The sequence below is a fragment of the Dipodomys merriami genome, unplaced genomic scaffold (assembly GCF_024711535.1).
Source record: "Dipodomys merriami isolate MVZ:Mamm:240054 unplaced genomic scaffold, mDipMer1.0.p SCAF_219, whole genome shotgun sequence".
Lineage (NCBI taxonomy): Eukaryota > Metazoa > Chordata > Mammalia > Rodentia > Heteromyidae > Dipodomys > Dipodomys merriami.
In genome coordinates, this window is record NW_027203593.1 from 87,664 (window position 1) to 107,959 (window position 20,296).

A 20,296-nucleotide genomic window follows, 5' to 3' on the forward strand; every position below is an offset into this window, starting at 1 on the left:
AGATGTACCTGTGAAGGGTTTGAAACCATAGTGGTCCATAATGTCCTATCACCATTTCTCTCCCACTGTCATCTCAGAATTAGACCAGAAGCTGGTTGCAATCACAGCACATATCAACACAAGACTGTCAATACCAGAACCTTGTCAAAGTCTACTTTAAAGATACCTTTCAGTTTCAATCTATGTCTGACAGAGTATCTACCCCCTACTTTTTTGGTCTAGGATATGTGCAGCTATAAACTAGGAGACTTTTAGAGAATAAGATTAGAGAGAATGGGTCTCCTGGACAGGATCTGCTATAGGTATGACAAGTTGGAAGGAAAAAGGAAACAGCATAAGGAAATATCATTAACATGGCCAAAGTGGTCAAAAGATATCTCTCCAATGCAAGAATGTCTGTTCTTGTCAGGCCATGGCCTGGTATGGTGGTGCCACTTTACACTCTGGTCCCATTATAGTAACATAAATGTCATGGCTTCTTCCTTCCACGGCCTAGGCTGACTACCAGAGGTTAATTCTGCTTTCGAAAAGGGTACACACATCAAGGGGCTTTCTTCTTCCCCCCTACAAATATTCTACCAATGTTCCCTCATTTCACAACTCCTCATTGCCAATCTGGGTGCTGCTTTTCTATGAGTCCTAATGTATCCTCTCCTGAGCCTAACATTTGTTGCCTTTCCTCCTTTTGGTGCTGGGGACTGAACTGAGAGTCATGTGTTTGCCAGGGATGTACTCTACCACTGAGCTGCATCTTCACCTCTGAACTTTGTTTATCATACTTGTCAAGAACTCTATTAAGTATTTGATACAATTACTAAGGTACATGAGAATAAGGGAGATGCTACACTTAGCAATTGGACAAAAAATCACCTATCTATAGGAATCACCTCCACATTAGCTTGTGTGGCAATGAATGCAGAGCTCTGGCTAGGAGAAAACAAAAGTCATGCCTGAAAAATACATGGTGGTCTACTGGTAAAATTATCAACAGGAGTTTTCTAAGGAGTGAGGCATGAGTCATTAATTATGAACCAAGAACTACTTCTTCAAAAGTGTAAAGAAACAAGCCAAAGCCACCAGAAAAGACTCATGAAAAGACTCATAAATGAGTACTTAAGAGAAAACAATAATGTTCTTAGTCAAACACTGGTAGATAGGATGAGTGGTGCCTCCATCACAGCTTGGCCTCAATCCTTAACCCACTGAGGAATGAGAGTGCCTTGGCCAGGCCTGCCTTCAGTTCTGACCCAGCAACCTTAGAAGATTTGGGGTCATCCAACCTGGTCAGTTCTAGGACTAGAGTCCTAGGGGAGTCAACACTTACTCCCTAGGACTCCCACAATGGAAGCTATTTGCACTTTGATCTCCCTGGGGCAAGGACACAAAACCTCCTTCTAGTCATAGATCACTCTCTGGGACAGTTTTACTTTCTAATGAGTGAGACCAGCTTGGCTTAAAGATCTCTATCCCACCCCTCCCTACCCTACCCCAACCTCAGGCCTGGTAGAGGAAAACTTACGGAACTTACCATCTCCCAACTTTACTAGCAACAAGGGACTTGCACCTCACCCAGAAGTACCTTTTCCTTAGAGCTTTCTATAATTTGCCATATTCCCATAGCCCTGTTTCTGAAGAAAAAGGTGCTCTTACAGGATATTGGTGGCCATGGAGGAATGCTTGGCACAGACAACCTGCCTGGAGCCTCACTGAAAGAAGAGTGAAAGATTCTGGCAAAAAGAACCAGTGACTGATTTGGCCTCCAGTGAAAACAGAAGTGTTTACCTTTTTCCTGGCTATTGTAGGTTCTAAGCAATTGAGATTTCTGTTTCACTCACGTAAAGTAAACATACCCAACAGGCTAGATCCATCCATCCCTTATATCCTTACAACACCCTGTGGGCCTCAGACAGCTTTGACTGCTGGAAAAATGAATGTGAGAATGGGTCATTGGGACAGGCCATGTCTCCCCTCCTCTCCTTGACTTGGAAGTACTGTGTCAAGCAGTTCTGGATACACTATGGGACTAGTCAGCTTCTCAGCCTCTCACTCCCTCAAACAGCTAGAGTCACTTCTGTACTTAAAGCTCCAGACACCTTGAGAAACTACCCTGGAAACCAGGAACTTGCACTCATCCTGTGAGTGCTGCTTCATTGCCAATTGAACTCTAAACACAGGGATCAGTGTTCCTGATACAGTTTCTGGGGAATGTGACTGAAATCCCTCTGATGGGACATGAGACAAGAACCTGTGGTTGTCTGAAGGAGAAGTAGCATCTGGATCTAGTTTTCTTTCTCTTCAAACTGCTTTTTTGCTACTTGCATGCTTTTGAGAGATTGAAAACTATAAAACTGGGCCAGGGGGAAAAACAACAACATTGGCACTTGTCATCCTCCTCTTCAAAATAGCAGAAAAACCATGAATTTAATACTCCTCTTGAGTACCAGTCCTATATTGTTAAGATTAAATCCTTCTGGCCAAATTTATATTTCAAATACACTGAAAGAATAAAAAGGATTCTAAAGAAGAATAAGGGCTCAGGGTATAAAATGTATACTTCTTTATTTATACAAATAGGGTTTTAAAACAATCATATTTAAAAGAAATCTGCATTTTTACATTCACCGTCAGTGAGTTCCTGACAGAGAAGGCTGAGCATGATGATACATAGCAAGGTCCCACTGCAGGACAACAGTAGCTCAGGAAAGCACCATTTATTTGAGAAGCCATAGGCAGGCTCTGGCATTCCTGTTGCACTGCTAGCAATGGGAAGTCTTAAACCTCTTCTTCCACAAGACTTCTTCAAATTCCCCCTGTTCATCAGCAGTGGCATCTTTGCATTGCTGGTACTTGGACACCGGGTTGTTGATGTTGCTCTCAGCCTCAGTGAACTCCGTCTCATCCATACCCTTGCCTGTATACCAGTGCAAGAATGCCTTGTGCTGCAACATGGCACTGAACTGCTCTGAGGTGTGCTTGAAGGGTTCCTGGATGGCTGTGTTGTTACCAATGAATGTGGCCAACATCGTGAGGCCATGTGGGGGGATGTCACACACAAGTGTCTTCACGTTGTTGGGGATCCATTCTGCAAAGTAGCTGCTTATTTGTTCTGCAAGTTGAGCATCTGCTCATCCACCTCCTTCATGGACATGCGGCCTCGGAAGATGGCAGCCGCTATCAGGTAGCAGCCATGGTGGGGATCACAGGTTACCATCGTGTTCTTGGTGTCAAACATCTGCTGGGTGAGCTTGGGCCCTGAAAGAGCATTGTACTGCTGGCTGGCATGGCTGGACAGGGTGCAAGGCCAGGCATGAAGAAGTTCAGGCAGGGGAAGGACACCATGTTCACAGCCAGCTTGCGCAGGTCTGCATTCAGCTGGGCAGGGAAGCACAGGCAGATGGTGACCTTGCTCATGGTAGCCAACACCAGGTGGTTCAGGTCTCCATAGGTGGGCATGGGCAGCTTCAGGGTGCAAAAGCAGATGTCATACAGGGCCTCGTTGTCAATGTAGAATGTTTCATCTGCATATTCCACCAACTGGTGGACAGATAAGATGGTGTTGTAGGGTTAGGTGAGGATGATAGGGTTAGGTGGATAAAGGCTCAGCCCAGCACTGGGAACTAGTGTCTGGATGTTAGGGAGGAGGGGTGCCTGTTAGCCATCTCCTATGGACTATGATGACATATCAAATATGAAGTTGTCTGGTCTGAAACTCTGGCCAAATGGTTCCGATCTCACTGAGTCTAAGGTGCCAGTGTCCAACATCTTGGGCAAGGGCATGACACTGAAGGTGTTCATGATGCTGTCTGGGAACTCCTCTCGGATCTTATTGAGAATCAGGGTGCCCATGCCTGACCTGGTGCCACCTCCCAGGGAGTAGTGCAGCTAGAAACCCTGGAGACAGCCACACCTTTCTGCTCACCACTTCCAACACTGACTCCACCAGCGCGGCTCCCTCTGTGTAGTGGCCCTTGGCCCAGTTATTGCCTGCCCTGTTCTGGCCTATCAGACACAAAGACATGATGAGACACATACTCCAGGAATAATGACTGTGTTATATGCATTGTGAAGACTATAGGCTCCTCTGAGCAACTTTGGCTATTATTTTAGATACACTTTGGTGAAATAAAGGAAATGTTTTCTTTTTTTGGGTCCAGTCATGGGCCTGAACTCTGGGCCTGGGCGCTGTCCCTCAGCTCTTCAGCTCAAGGCTAGTGCTCTACCACTTAAGCCACAGCACCACTTCTGGCTTTTTTTTCCTGCTTATATGGTGCTGAGGAATCGAACCCAGGGCCTCATGCATGCAAGGCAAGCATTGTACTGCTGAGCCACCTTCCTAGCCCTCAGGAAATGTTTTCAATGTGTCTGGGACCCTACAAATCACCCAGGTTCTAAAGAAAGTAAAGACAATGTGGAGGAAGATACATTTTAACCCAAACCACATGCGTACTTCTAAAAATGAGCAGAGCCTGGGGATGGGAAGGGGTCTCAGTGGTAGAGTGCTTGCCTCACATGCACAATGCCGTGGGATCGATTCCTCAACACCACATAAACAGAAAAAGCCAGAAGAGATGCTGTGGTTCAAGCGGTAGAGTGCTTGCCTTGAGCTGAAGAGCTGAGGTACAGTGCTCAGGCCCAGAGTTCAAGCCCCACGACCGACCAAAAAAAAAAATGAACAGAGCCTGCCTCAATAATGGAAAAGTACTTACTTTCACAGGAGGAACAGGAGAACAGAATGGTAAGAGGGAAGCTAAGCTGCAGGCACTTGTCTGCACCTTGCTCATACATAGCTGTGCTTTGATTTCTGGTGTCCTGAAGTGGTTCCCTGTTATTGCCAGGTATTTGAAATGGCCAGCAGCGCTGAAACCTTGTTGGAGGCATTCCCTGCTCGCTGTTCATTCCCTTCAGAGGCTGTTTGCAGACTGGCATTTATCTGTGCTGATTGAGTGGCCAGGGACATGACTCCCATGGACTGAAATAGGTAGGTTAGGTGAGGATGATATCTAGATGGATAAAGGCTCAGCTCAGCTCTGGGAACTGGAGTGTGCCTGCATGTTAGGAAGGAGGGGTGCCTATTAGCCATCTTCCATGGACCATGCTGACCTACTAAATATGAAGTGTCTGGTCTGAAACTCTATGGTTCCAATCTTACTGAGTCTAAGGTGCCAGGCTCTACGTCCACCATGATGGCCCGAGGAATATATTTGTTGCCTGTGGGAACAAGAGTTGACTTAGGCCTATACTTGACAAGGAACTTAGGGGCAGAGCTTATGATTCTAAGTGGCTCTCAGCATTCATTACAGAAATTACAGCATTTCAGACATGGAAACAGAAAAGATATCTTGAGAATGAATCACCATGCAAGAGGCTTCAGCAACTTTAAGGACGTTTGCAGTTGTCTATTTCCATGCATTTCATTCCTTTGCTTTGGGCATGGTGGCTGAAATCTCAGCTACTCAGAAGGCAAAGATGAGCATCAGGCTTTGAGTCTAATGGGGCAAAAGAAAGATGACAACACCTTTTCTTGTTGTTGTTGTTCATGGTGGGGCTTGAACTCTGAGCCTGGGCTGAGTCCCTCAGCTCTTCAGCTCAAGGCTAGCACTCTATCACTTGAGCCACAGTCCCACTTTCAGTTTTCTGAGTTGTTTATTGTAGATAAGGGTCTCAGGGGCTTTCCTGCCCAGGCTGAATTTGAACCATGATTCTCATTTCTCAGCCTCCTGAGTAGCTAGGATTACTGGTGTGAGTCATCATTGCCTATCAGCAAGAACCTTTCTCTTTTTTTGTTAATTTTATTTTTATTGTAAAGGTGCTGTATAGAGGAGTTACAGTTACATGAGTAAGGAAATGAGAACATTTATTGTTGAACATTGTTACCCACTCCTTTGTTGTTCTCCCTTTCCTTCCCCAATTAAAAGTAGCTAGGTGCAGAGCACCATTGGCTCATGCCTATAATCTTAGCAACTGTGGATTTGGAGATCAGAGGATGGCTGTTCAAAGCCAGCCTCGGCAGGAAAGTCTGTGAGACTCTTATCTCCAATAAACTAATAGAAAACCAGAAATGGCACTGTGGCTTAAGTGGTATGGCTGCTTGTTTTGAACAGAAGAGTTGGGGCACAGTGCATAGGCCCAGATTTTAAGCGCCACTGCCGACAAAAAAACAAACAAAACAAAAGAGCCAGGTGTGGCTCTTCAGCAAGTAAATGTAGAGGAATTCAAGTATAATGCTTTCCTGGGGAAAATACATAAAATACGTATTTCTTGTGTTATAATGTTTCAATAATTGTTATCAAATAGCACATTTCCCTGTATTCAAATACTCAGAGCAACCTTGGGCGATTACTTGCAATTTGCCATTTAACCTGATTTTTCAAAAGGGATATCAGTTAAAATGATATAAACATGAGTTTGAGATTGCCCCCTTCCTAAACAATCACATGAAGAAAACTGGCCATCCTGCCTGATATGCAGGATCTAATAAAGACACAACATAAAATACTGTTCATAGGAGTGACACAATCCCACACAACTCTCAACCAAGGAACCACAAGATTAAAGTCTTATATCTTACTTAAGCAATATCAACACAAAATACCAAGGTGAGGACATCCCCAAATGTAGATCCATAAAACTCAAATACATTAAATAGCTCTGTCCTTTTGTTTGCACTTTTTCATTGGTTTATTACACAGGAAAACCAATTATCTACGATTCTGTTTGTATACAATAATGTAGAATGGAAACTCTTTATATAAAATTAAATGAATTTCACATTGACATTTACAAAAACTGAAAATCTACTCTGTAGACTTCAGTAAGGTTGTTTGTATTAGGAAAGACAATATGAATCATTTAAAAGCAGTGTTTACACATTATTATTGGGTTTTTCTACATCACAACAACGTTTTTTACTTTAAAAACCTTAAAAAGAATTTATTGTTGGCTAAGTATTCATATTCAAAATGCTGAAGTCCAGAAGTGTTATAGATTTCAGGGTGAGACACTTTATTTATGCTTTGTGATTTGGACTATTCACATATATATTAGTGACTGAACATCCCTCTTTAAAATTTTAAAATTTTCAATTTCAAAAATTTTCTTTTTAGAAATTTAATCTGTATTTTAAAGAGGGCAATGCAACTGGGCTCTGGTTGCTGAAGGGTGAAATTCTAGCTACTCAAAAGTCTGAGATCTTAGGATCGCAGATTGAAGACAGCTGGGGCAGGAAATTCTGGGAGACTCTTATCTCCAAGAAACTACCTGAAATAGTTGGTGCCATGCCACCTCCTATGCCACCTCTGCATGAGATCGTGTTAGACAAAGAGCTTTAAGGAAGCATGCCTGCAGGAAGAGGGTGTTGGTTCAAGGCATCCCATACACTTGGCTGCACCTTTATAAGCCTCTACCTTTATTCTTACTATATTCTTCTTGGCTGTACATTCGTTGCTTTTATTCTCGTTTTGGCTATTTTTCTATTGATCCGTGAACAGAGCATGTTGTTTCTTTCCAGTCCAATGGAGATGACTTCTCTAAATAATAAAGACTAGGACCAAAGATTAAATGTGGGCGATGCCCCAATCAATCTATCATCTGATGTGACGCTGCCTCCAAAAACTCCTACAACTTCACAAGCGGTTTTGCAGCTCACGCATAGTAAACATAAAAACTTAAAATTTCCAAATATGTTACAACAAGCAGAATTAATGAATTAAACTAAGCTAGAAGGAGTTATCCCAGAAGCCCAGAGAGTTCTAAAAAAAGGAACCCCTGATAATAAAAGGAAAAGAAAGATTGAAGAGATGAAGGACAATGCCTATGCCCAGAGTTGAAACCCCATGACAAGAAAAAAAAATCCAGGTGTGGCTAGTCAGCAAGTACAGGTAGGGGGAATTCAGTAAAAGGCTTTCCTGAGGAATTCACAAGTGTATACTCAAAAATTAAAACAAAATATATGGTGGAGTGGCTCAGGTGGATACAGCACTTGACTTACAAGATGGAGGCCCCAAATTCGAACTACAATACCACCCTAAGAAAGGCAGGAACTCCTTCCTTGTCATTAGTATTCCTAGGGACCTATTCTGCCACGGTATTGGAAGCCAGTTGGGAGACACTCACTAGCTGCCTCATTGTAATACACCTCGATTCTCTGCAGCTGTAAGCTGCTGTCTACATAGTAGTTTCCAGTGCAGTCAATGTTGTGCTCATTGCTTAGCATTTCCCAAAACTGAGATGGAAATAGAAGTGTATTATGGCCTAGAATGTTAACTGTCCAAACAATGGATTTTAAAATAACTATAAGAAACCCAAGTCCTGTTGACACAACTATTTTTGTAAAAAAATTAGATTTTTTAAATTAAAAAAGCACAAAAATTGATAGTATTTTAGTTTTGTTAATCTCTTTGCTATCTTGCTGAATAGAAGACATCTGGGTTCTCCTATGAGTATTCTATCTTATGGGATACCATATTCTGTTTGGATTCTATGACCAGAACCTGGTCTTATATGGACATTAAGTTGCCAAAGCAGTAACTTGAAGACTCAGCTAGAAGGGTCTCCAGAACCCCAAGGGTCCTCAGAGCATACACTGATTTAGACAACCACTGATTTAGAAAACACCCAACTTAAGGGAACTGAGTTAAGGCATGAAAACTCAGAGAAATTTGCATTAAGGTGGACGAACTGTTCTCAATTATCTGATACTCATCAGTTGACAAAAAGGGAATCCTCTGTATCTGTCAGCTCAAAGACACTGCACTCCTTTCATTCAAATCAGACCAAAAATGCATTAGTCTATTCCCAGGAAACTAAGTACAATGACTTGAGTCTCAGGTAAGACAAAGACATGCAAGCCTTGCTTAAAAAACCACACCCACCTGGGCCACACAAATTAGGGAAATTGGGGAAACTATCTGGGGGACTTGATTTCCAGGAGGTTAGGGACTACTATGGAGCCCCACCTACCTCAGCCTAGACATGACCACCACCACCTGCAACCTCCAACCCCATCCTCTTCCTCCTCATCCCCCTAAATTTGAGACTGGGATCCTAGGCCAGTGTCATGCTCCCCTTTGCGCCAATCTGGTTGCCACAGTGGCTTGCCTGTATGTACATGATCTCCCTCACGGTGTAGGGCTGCAGAGCAGTTGGATGCGTGTCCTCAGCAGTGGTGTACACAGAAGCAAACAGGTAGGGCTGGGGAGAAGGAATCTGACACAGCCAACTCAGATCCCCATTTAAACCTCTGGTTGTTACAGGGGCAGAGGAGATGGGGTGGACTTGATAGGCAGAGCCAGTAGGTGCTCCAGCTCATTCTTCCTACTGCTGGGTAATCAGAGATAGCTACCTGTTATCACTTAGCCCTGGCATCCAGCTGTCAGCCTCAAGTCAATTAGCACAGCTGCCACTCTATTTGGAACCTCTTGTCACACTGCCATCCACGTCCCACCCTGACTCACAAGAGAGGCTGAACCCTGGGATCCAGGAAGCATGAGGAGGGGCTTCCTTTACACAAGGTACTTGTGCCAGAAGCCAAGAACAAGCCTACCTTCTATTTTTGATAGGAGGGCCTAGAACTGAAGGGGCACGTTCAGCTGTGATCCCAAGAACAAGCACAAACTGTTGGATTCCATGACTGATTTCCATTCTGGGAAGAGTCAGGGGCTTAGGGCCTTGCCTTCATACTCAGGTTTTCTTTTCTTTTCTCTTAAAAGCAGCTTGCTTTATTACTTAAGCCATAGGTCTACTACAGTCTACTTTTTGTTTCATTTGGCTTTTGCTCCAAGCATGAGAACTCAGCTCCTGCTCTCTGTTTGTGTGTGTGTGTGTGTGTGTGTGTGTGTGTGTGTGTGTGTGTGTGTATGTGTGTGTGTGTGTTTGGCCAGAGTTAGGCACGTTGGTGTTAGAGCTTGAAATTAAGGCCTGGTGACTTTTTTGAGATTTTTACTATTATTGAGATTAGGTGATTACCTAAATTTCTATTTCAGAATATTGTGGAATAGTGATATTTAGTTGAAGTCACAAACATATTTTAACCTTCACAATGCAAATTGTCATTATTATGGTTGTTAAAGTTTGTGAATTCTATAAGCTTTGACAATACAATTCTATAAGCTTCGACAATACAATTATTTCTTCCAGGTGATATATACATTTCTTTCCTTTTGCTTATTGTAAGACGTTCTGTCTTTCACTCTCATTCCTCTCCTCTCTTTCTGAGGTTTTATTGATTTACTTAGTTAACTGAAGGGTAGGTGGCTCTACTACTTGAGCCACAGCTAAACTTCTGCCTTCTTTAAGTGATTAATATGAGGCAAGAATTCCATGGGTAGTCCAGGGCAGTACAGGAAGGCTTGAAATCTGATGATCAGAGTTCAAAGTCAGCCTGGGCAGAAAAGTCAATGAGACTCTTATCTCCAGTCAATCTAATAGGTGGAAGATAGTAGAGCTGTAGCCTTGAGCAAAACACTTCAATTTTAAGTCCCTCAACTGAACACACTGAAGCAAGTTTCATGGACTTTCCTGTCCAGTATGGCTTTGAACCATGACCTACAGATTTCCGTTTCCTTAGCATTCAGAATTATAAGTGTGAGTCAACATTTACAAATCTTTAATTACCTCTTCTTTCACCTTTTCAGTTATTTATTCTTTCTTTCTTTCCTTTTGACATTTGTTATTAGGCGCTAGCTCTTATGCTGTTTTTTTGTTTCCCTTGAAACTACCATGCCCTACAACTTTGACCACAGGTAAACTGCAGGCTGTTTTTCTTTTTTGCAGCTCTTTTTCTAGGGCTTAAACTCAGGTCACAGTGACTGAAGTTCTATTTTTTTTAATTGAGTGGTGGTTCTTAGGTCTTGAAATTAAGTCAAGATGACTTTCCTTGAGGTTTATTTATTTTTACCTTAATAGTAGCTGGTTTCACTACTTGAGCCACAGCTCAACTTTTGCATTTTTTGTGGTTAATAGGAGATTAGAATATCAATAGAAAGTCAAGAGCATTACAGAAAGGACTGAAATCTGAGAATCATGGTTCAATGCCAGTCTTGGGCAAGAAAGTCAATGAGACAATTATCTCTAATAACCACCAAGAGGTTGGAAGAAGTAGACCTGTAGCCATGAGCAAAACATAGCAAGTTCAAGCCCCCATACTGAACACAGTAAAATATGTCTCCTGTACTTTCCTGCCTGGGCTGGCTTTGAACCACAGTCCTCAGTTTTCAGTAATCTGAGCAGGTAGACTTACAGTTTTGATTTAGAAAGCCTTAATAGCTCCTTTTCCACCTTTTCATTTATTTGATTGTCCCTTCCCCCTTTTTCAAAGTTTATGTCCTTTATTATTAGGGCCTACTCATTTATGCTCAGTATTTAATTAATTAATTTATTGATATTGTCAGTTGGGGGCTTGAACTCAATGCCTAGGAACTGTCTGTCAGGGACACAGCAGGTACACTACTATTTTCAGACACAGTGCCACTTCTACTTAGTTGGAAAAAAAACAGTCACCAGGGGACTTTTTAGCCGAGGCTGGCTTCCAAATGTGATTCTCAGATCTAAGCTTCCTGAGTAGCAAGGATTACAGGCATGAGCCAGAGGCACCTGGCTTGTTTTTTTTAGATCAAAACTAGCAGGCTCTACATTTAGGCCACACTACTTCACTGTCCATGAGATTTTTGGCCTTTTGTTTTTTGCTCAAAGCTAGCAGGAACAAAAACTCAACTCCTGAGGGTTCTTTTGGGGGGGAGGGGAGGCTTGAATTCAAGGCCTAGTGACTATGAGGGTTGTTTTGTTTTATTTTGGGTATTTTGTTTTTCATTTCAAAGCTAGCAGGCTCTACTACTTGAGCCTCAGCTCAACTTCCGCCTCTATTTTTCTTTTAGTGGTTAATAGTAGATAAGAGTCCCATGGGAACCAAGGCACTACACAGTATCCTAAAATCTAAGGATTACAGTTTAAAGCCAGCCTGGGCTAGAAAGTCCATCAGACTCATCTCCAATTAACCAGATGAGACAGGAAGTAGTATTTTTAAACTTGAGTAAAAACCCTCAAGTTCAAGCCCATGTCTAGCACACTCAAAAAGAAGTTAGTTGGACTTTCCTGCCCAGGCTGGATTCGAACTGTAATCTTTACATTTCAGCTTGGATTAAAGATATGAGTCTATATTATAAAAAACTAATTGGCTCTTTTCTTCTTCACATACATTTATTTGTTGGTTCTCTCTCTTGTTTTTAGGGCCTCACCAATCTTGCTGAAAGATAGAATGCTCTAAAAGTTTAGTAACAGTTACAATTTGGTTCATTTTTTGGTTTTGGTGGTTAGTAGGAGGGAAGTATAGACACTCCCACAAGGTCCTGAATTATACTGATTGCGGTTCATTGTCAGAGGACAAGGAAAGTTCATGAAATTCTTATCTCAAATTAACCTCCAAAAGATTGGAAATGGTCAAGCAAAAACTTGTAGATCATATCCCAGAAAGGAACACACACACACTCATACACACACACACACACACACACACACACACACACAATGGGCTTTTTACACACACACACACACACACACACACACACACACACACACACACAATGGGCTTTCCTGTCCTGGCTGGCTTGGAATAGTAATGCTCGATTTCAGTGTTTTGAGTAGCTAGAATTTCAAGTGTGAGCCACCAGTTTCTTGTTAATTTTTATCATTTCTAAGACTCTTTGTGCTCTCTTGTACTTTTTTAAAAATTTATTTTGTGGTTGTCTTAGTGCTAGATCTGTTTTTCACTTACCTTTTTTTAAAACTTTTTTTTCTTAGCTTTATCTTAGCTTTTTTTTAGGCTCAAGGTTGCTGCTCTACCACGTCAGCCACAGTTCCACTTCTTTTTGCTGATTAGTTGGGAATAGGAGGCTCATTGACTTTCCTGCCCAGGCTGGCTGTGAACCACAGTCCTCAGATTTGAGGATACTGTGTAGTGCCCTTGAATTCCTGTGGGACACTTCTGTCCTATTTACCACCAAAAGATAAAGAGAGTGGGGCAGAAGTTGATCTGTGGTTCAAATAAGAAAGCCTGCTAGCTTTGAATTTAAAAAAAATACTTGGAAGTCTAATTCTGGTACTAATTGTACACTATTCAAACAAAACAAAACAAAACAAAAAACAAAAACAACTTATGCGCAGTGACCAGGTAATTAGGATTCCTAACTGATAACCTGAACTCATTTCCCAAAGCCTTTTAAAGATATATATGGTCATTTGTGTCAGCTGAGGAGAGATTAAAGAACAAGGCTTTACAGGCCAGTTACTCAGGACTTGGAAATCAGGATCCATTGGCAAAGCTTTTCAGAAAATGACTAAAAACTCACTCTTCACAATTCCAAATTGTTCTTCCTTCTGTGCAAGGGAAAGAGGGATGAGAAGGAAGAAATATGGGAACTAAGAAACCTCAAACAAGGTAAGTTATGTTAACTTTATTAGATAAAGTAAAACATAGGTGTACGGTGTGAAATCCAGAAAAGGACATGTCACCTCTGTGTGGATCCCAGTTAATTTAGTTAATCGATGGTAAGAAGTAAAACCCACTATTGTATTTATAGAAAGGAGGTACATGGCAGGCAAGTCAGTTCACTAACTTCAAGGATTTTGAACATAAAGGAGTGAAAGTGTTTGATTCTGTTTGGGCAACAGGAAGGAACAGAGCTGAGGAGGACTGAGATGTGCAGACATTCCCCAAGAAAGATCTCACTGATATCAATTCTTCAGATGCATGCTGGTTGCCAGTGGCTTATGCCTGTAATACTACTCAGAAGGCTTAGATCTGAGGATTGTGGTTTGAAGCCATCTGGGATAAGAAAGTTTGTAAGTCTTTTATGTTTTACAACTCAAGAATATTCATATTTGTTGCTAATTGCAACCCAAGGCAGTGCAATAGGATACCAAGCTGAAGAAAATTAGAAAATACCAGACAGGTATAGAGAAAAAGAAAAAAAAATCAATGAGGACCTTGGGTACCAAGGCTTACTGGCACATGGGCCCCAGGTCACACAAGCAATCATATTTATTTGAATTCACGCTGGGAATGTTACCATGGATACATGCAAAAATGAAGCTTCTATATTGCAATCAGAGCCACCACAGTGAGTGAGAAACACTGGTTCCCTTTTTGTTTTGAGAAAGGAGAATGCAACCCAGAGAAAATCCAGACATTTGGTCTATTTTATCTAGCTTCCTAGGTTAAGTTGTCAATTCTTTTACCTCCCAGGCTTCAAGGCCTTTAAAGCACTATGGAAGGGGGCAATAGCTTAACCCTCTCCAGAGCTGTGCTTTTTTGTAAAATTGTGAAAATACCATACAGAGGAGTACAATTACATTGGCAAGATAGTGAGTACATTTCTTATCAAGCATTCTTACCTCCTCCTTTGTTTCCCCTTACCATCCCTTCCCTTCTCAACCCCCCTTCTCTCCCTCCACCCCCCACCGAAGTTGTAAAGTTCGTTTTTCAACATAACATCTTATACATTTCATTGTTGTAATGGGGTCACCTGTAACCCTATTTATATATTTATTGATTGATTGATTTTTTATTGTGAAAATACCATACAGAGGAGTTACAATTGCATGGGCAAGATAATGAGTACATTTCTTATTAAGCATTGTTGCCTCCTCCTTTGTTTTCCCTTCCTATCCCTTTCCATCTCCCATCCCTCCCCCCATCCCTCCCCACACCCCTCCCTCCCGCTCTTCCTACCCCACCCCAAAGTTGTAAAGTTCGCTTTTCGACATAATGTGTTGTACATCTCATTGTTGCAATGGGTCCACCAGTATCCCTATTTAAACAAATTGTTTTTCTTCCCTTCCTTTCCACAAATTATACCAACATCAAATACAGTGAAAGCAGGGCTAATACCATGGGGGAGGTACATATAAAGCAACAAAGAAATCATTTTATAAGTATGTTGGAAACAATCTCAAGAAAGAAAAAAACTTTGAATCCTTATCTTGGGGTTCATTTCACCTAACATCAACTTGTCTGACAGTTTCTGTTTGTCTCAGACATATACTAGTTATTTCAAATAACTTTGGGCCTGGCTTACTTCACAGAGCTGTGTTTTAACCTTTGCATGGTCAGCTCTCAGCTTTCTGAGTACTAATGAGGTGGTGTTCCAACCTCTCAAACCTTTTCCAGGTTCAACAGCTCAGCTCGAGTCTCCTACACCTATTAATATTAATAGTATAGATTACAAACAGTAAAAAGATAAAAATAACATTATACATTTAAACAGAAATAACTGACTGCATTCATTTATCCAGGACAAAAAATTTAGCACTGCTGTTTAAGTCACTAATAACACTTTTTTAAGATATACTTTCATGGATTTCATAAAACTTCCTATATACTCCTTAGAGTGTCTTTTTACCTCCCATTTTTATTTATTGCATTTGCATAGTAGTATATCATCCTTAAAATCATATCACCTCATAATTAAAGTTTATCTTGTAAGTAAATACTTATGAGACTCCAATAAAATATCAAAAAAGCTGAAAGTGGATCTGTGGCTTAAGAGCTATAGTACAAGCCTTGAGCAAAAGAGGCTCAGGGGCACTGTCCAGGCCCAAAGTTGAATCCCTAGTGTCCACACATACACCCCCCCCACCCCAGACCCCACACACAATCAGATGATAATGTCTATGAAGTTCTTCCTTAGGATGATCTTGGTGATGTCAGCAACTGTATGAAGTTTCTATCTCTCTTCCATGCATTTGTGGTAGTAGACAGCAGAGTCACTGTAGTATAACATGTGTCTAAGATGGCATTAGCAAAGGCTATCATGTAACATATCCAACATAATGTCCAGCTCTCTTGATGGTAGATCTGCACATCTTGAGACTTGATGTGACCCATGTACTCCTAAACTCGCTTTCCCATCCTCTGTGCCACCTGCTGCAATGATTCACTATCCACACCAAATAGGCTTTCATAACCTTTCCCTAATTATCTGAATACTGGATGCCAGAGATGTCATGGAGACACTCTGTGGCTATTCCCCTCCCCTGACAGTCCATTTTACCTCCTATGCTCTCCTCACAGATGTGGGCAATGGTCTCTGAGAGACTTCGTGCCTCATCTTGGAGAGATTTAGTTTCATTGTATCCATAAGCTTTGGGAAATCATGCAGTGAAGGGTCCAGGTTAGGAACATAGCTCCTCCTTCTGCAGGTTTTCCTGTATGTTCTCTTGGCCATTGAACAGAAGGGGGGTCTCTGAAAGGGAATTTATATGGTGTTCTCTGTCTGTCTTGGTCCATATAACATAGAACCACTTTCCCATCCCTTTAATGATTTAGACATGCTCCATGTGATTTGTGCTGCACTGCTCTCAATGTAGTAACAATGTAGAGGACACAACTGGATGTTGTATGGATAGCTGTCCATACTTGGGCATGAGTCCCCTTCCAGCCAGGGCCCATAACTCCATGCTGGGAAAGTGAGAGGAAGATTAGCTGGCTTATATCTATGTAGTCTGAATGACCCCAGGAGGCATTGAGGCCTCCTTTTCATGTCCATGGCCCCTCAGCATATTGATAAAGAATGACACACCATGCCCAATCATCACCAAAATGCTCACCTGGTCCTGGGCATTATCACCACCATCTCACCCACTTCTAGAATATTCCCTTTTTCAAGGCATTGCCAATCCTCCTCCTTGCATTCTCAGTTAAAATACTGCTGTCCATGAGTAAAGAGCAGAAGACAAGGAAGCAGCTACCCTAGGGAAAGTAAATACTGGACCTCTTCCATGGTGAGAAGATAATGTAACCTGCAACTATAAAATAGCGAAGGACTTAAGATGGTTGTGCACACAGTTTGTGTAGAAAAAATGCCAGACCTAGTATGCCCTGTTCAGAGTTTCAGTCCATAATCGTCTCTAACAAAGTCATCTCAGGTACAGATAAACCAAGTTCATAGTGTCTTTCCTTCTTTTATTCTGTGCCTTTCTGGGGCTTGCAATCAGGAAATGGATACTATACCTGTAGTTTGTTTTTCCCCTCAAGTCTACTGCTTTACCACTGGAGCCACAACTCTACTTCTAGATTTTTTTTGTACATAATTTGAGATAAAATTCGTATAGGCTTTCCTACCCAAGTTGGCTTCAATCACTGATCCTCAGCCTTATGAATAGCTAGGAGTACAGGCTTGGCCACTGAGCCTGGCAGCAATACTCTTCCTTTTTTATTTCCTTTTCTTTATTTTTTTTGTCAGTTACGGGCATGAATTCTGGGCTTGGGCACTGTCCCTCATCTCTTCAGATCAAGGCTAGTGCTCTACCACTTGAGCCACAGCGTCCCTTCCAGCTTTCTTTCTGCTTATATGGTACTGAGGAATTGAATTCAGGGCCTCATGAATGCAAGGCAAGCACTCAACCATTGAGCCACCTTCCCAGCCTCATTTTCGTTTTCTTAAAAAATATTATTAGGAATATGATGTTCAGAGGGGTAACAGTTAAGTCAGTTAAATTAAACAGTTGTCAGGTAATGAATACATTTTTGGGGGATAATTACACCCCTTCCCTTGCTCTCAGTTTATCCCTCCCACTGTGGCTTTTTTGTGGTTAACTGGAGATAAGGGTCTTCCAGACTTTGCTGCCCAGGGTGACTTTGAACCACAATCCTCAGACATCAGTCTGCTGATGAGCTAGGCTTGAGCTTTAAAGTCGGGATGACTGTTCTGAAGGTTGTTCTATATTTTCTATGGGCTGTGGGCCTGAATGGACTTAGGCAGTGAATGCCAGGCAGGTCTGTCATCTGGAAGCATGTGTCCTACTTAAGCCTGACTGGCTCTCAGAACAGATAGGTGATGCTTTCAGAGCAAGAACCAGTGTGTACTAGCTCAACAGAAGTCCTCACTATATTTATCTCATTCAACAACTACTGGGTTGCTTATCTTATCAACACTTTTTCTTTCTTAAGAATATATGTATTGTAAGATTGCAGTAACTACAGATTTGTAATGGCCTAAGAATATATGTGTGTTATCATATTTAATATCCAAACTACATAACTGCTCCAAATCATGTTTTATTTATCTTAAAGTAGTTCTTGAATAATACTCTTTATTAGTAATGATATTATTAATATAAGTATTAAAGTTCTTCAAACATGTTTCTCTTATTAGATTAATCCTTACAGTGACATTGAAAACACCTTCTGGAGCAGCAATGGAAAAGATACTTGGTGAATACTAAGAATGAGGGATGAGAAGTGTGAAAAACTAAGAGACTTACAAGTGTGACTGGGAAACATCTTCCACAGAGCAGAACCCCAGACTTTTGAAGGTATGTCAGTGTGAGAATAGGTCTTCAACCAGTTCACATGACCACATGGGTGAGTCTCAATGTTGCCACATAGATTCCTATATGAAAGACTCATGTCTGATGGGCTTTCACAACGCCAGATTTATGAAAGTTTGCTGTCTTCTTTCCTTCAATATTACTTCATACTTTAGTATTGAGTGCATTTTTTCTTTAAAGCATGAAAAAAACACCATCTTTTGGACTGAGGTGTTTCCTGTCTCCCTAAGAATAGCTCTGGTATTTAAGAGGATTCCTGACAGGTTCCAGTGCCTCACTTCTTTAATACCAGCTACTCATGAGGCTGGGATTTGAATATCACAGTCGAAGCCTGCCTTGGTAGGAGAGTCCATCAGAATCTCATCTCCAATCAACTACCAAAAAAGCCAGAAGTGGAGCTGTAGAGAAGCCTGAGCCCCTGCCCAGCCTTCAGGCACACACACACACACACACACACACACACACACACACACACACACACACACACACACACACACACACACACACACACACGTGTCTTCCTGCCAGGCTTGTCCATGGGGTCCCATGAAATTGTTGGAGACCTCTCTTCAAATGGACTCACCCTTGTATTCATGCCTTTAATGTGGAAATTGACTCTCAGTCAATTTTGCATCCCACTTCCTCTGCTTGTTTTCTGAGGTGAGTCTTGTAGCTCAATACAGCTGTCCATACACTTCAAGATGCTGCTTATGATCTCAGGGCCTGCATTCACACTCCAAATGGAAAAATAAAATATAACCTGAGGGTCTTGTTTAAATAGGGATGCAGGTGGACCCATTGCAACAATGAGATGTACAAGTCATTATGTCAAAAAACGAACTTTGCAACATTGCTGGGGGGGGGGAGGATCTGTTAAGGGGTAAGGGAAGGTATGGGAAGAGATGGGAAGGAAAACATAGGAGGAGGCAACAATGTTTGATAAGAAATGTACTCATTATCTTGCCCATGTAATTGTAACCCTTTGTACAGTATTTTTACAAAACAAAAACCAAAACAAGAACAAAAAACAAAAAAACAAATCAGCAACTTGCAGATGGCTGCCGGTTTTACATTTGTTTTCTTTGCAAGGTCACCATACTGGGTCTGAATGACATGGCTGAAAAGTGTTTCTAACCTGGCATTGCTGAAGTCTGGCAGGCTACCAAGGAAGCCATAGGCCAACACGGCCACATAGGCCCTGTGTTCGAAGCCTGGTCCTGACCCCTACCAATGCAGGGAGATGCTAAGAGTCTGGTTCCTATACATAGGAATACCGATAGAAGGTTATGAATGTCAAGGTTGAATTAGTTGTTCCTTAATGATAATACTATAAAATTAAACAGAGTGATTTTAAGAGGCCAATGGATTTTAATGGATATTTTTTGACACATTAAAAGAATACTATTAATTACATGGACACAATAGATTCAGGACAGTAGTTGATTTAATCAATATTTCATTAAGGATGGAAATGAAAATATTAAGTACATGGAGGCATAATAAATACCCAAGAATTGCTAGGAATGTAGTTTATATAACTGAAGAATGTATAGACATCTCTGGCACTCTTTAAAGATCTATATTTATTTGTGTAGTACCATCTGCATGTCAATCTGTTCTTATTTTGTCAATCCCTGGGGCTTGATCTCAGGTGCTGGGAACTTCTTGTAAGCTCTATATGCCCCAGGCTGGTGTGCTGACACTCACCCATTCATGAATTGGGCCATGTAGGCTATGAGTGCAGATGCCAGCCCTCAGAAAAATTGAATGGTGGAGTAAGAAGCCTATGGTGACACATGTTTTCCTTTTCTGTGAAAGTCCTGGGTGTCAGGTGTGAAGTTTCATACATAGACAAATCTATATCTTATGTAATAAATGTAGTAAATGTTTCATGTGTAATAACAGTCAATAAAAATAAATGGTAAATAAATAAAATAAAACAAAAAATAAAATGAATAACTACACTAAATGCAAT

At 41.4% G+C, this 20,296-nt stretch overlaps 1 pseudogene; it reads right to left on the reverse strand.

Moving 5' to 3' along the window:
• Positions 1 to 2,756: 2,756 nt before the first annotated feature.
• LOC138834541 (tubulin beta-2A chain-like) lies at positions 2,757 to 18,916 on the reverse strand (annotated as a pseudogene).
• Between the last annotated feature and the right edge of the window lie 1,380 nt (positions 18,917 to 20,296).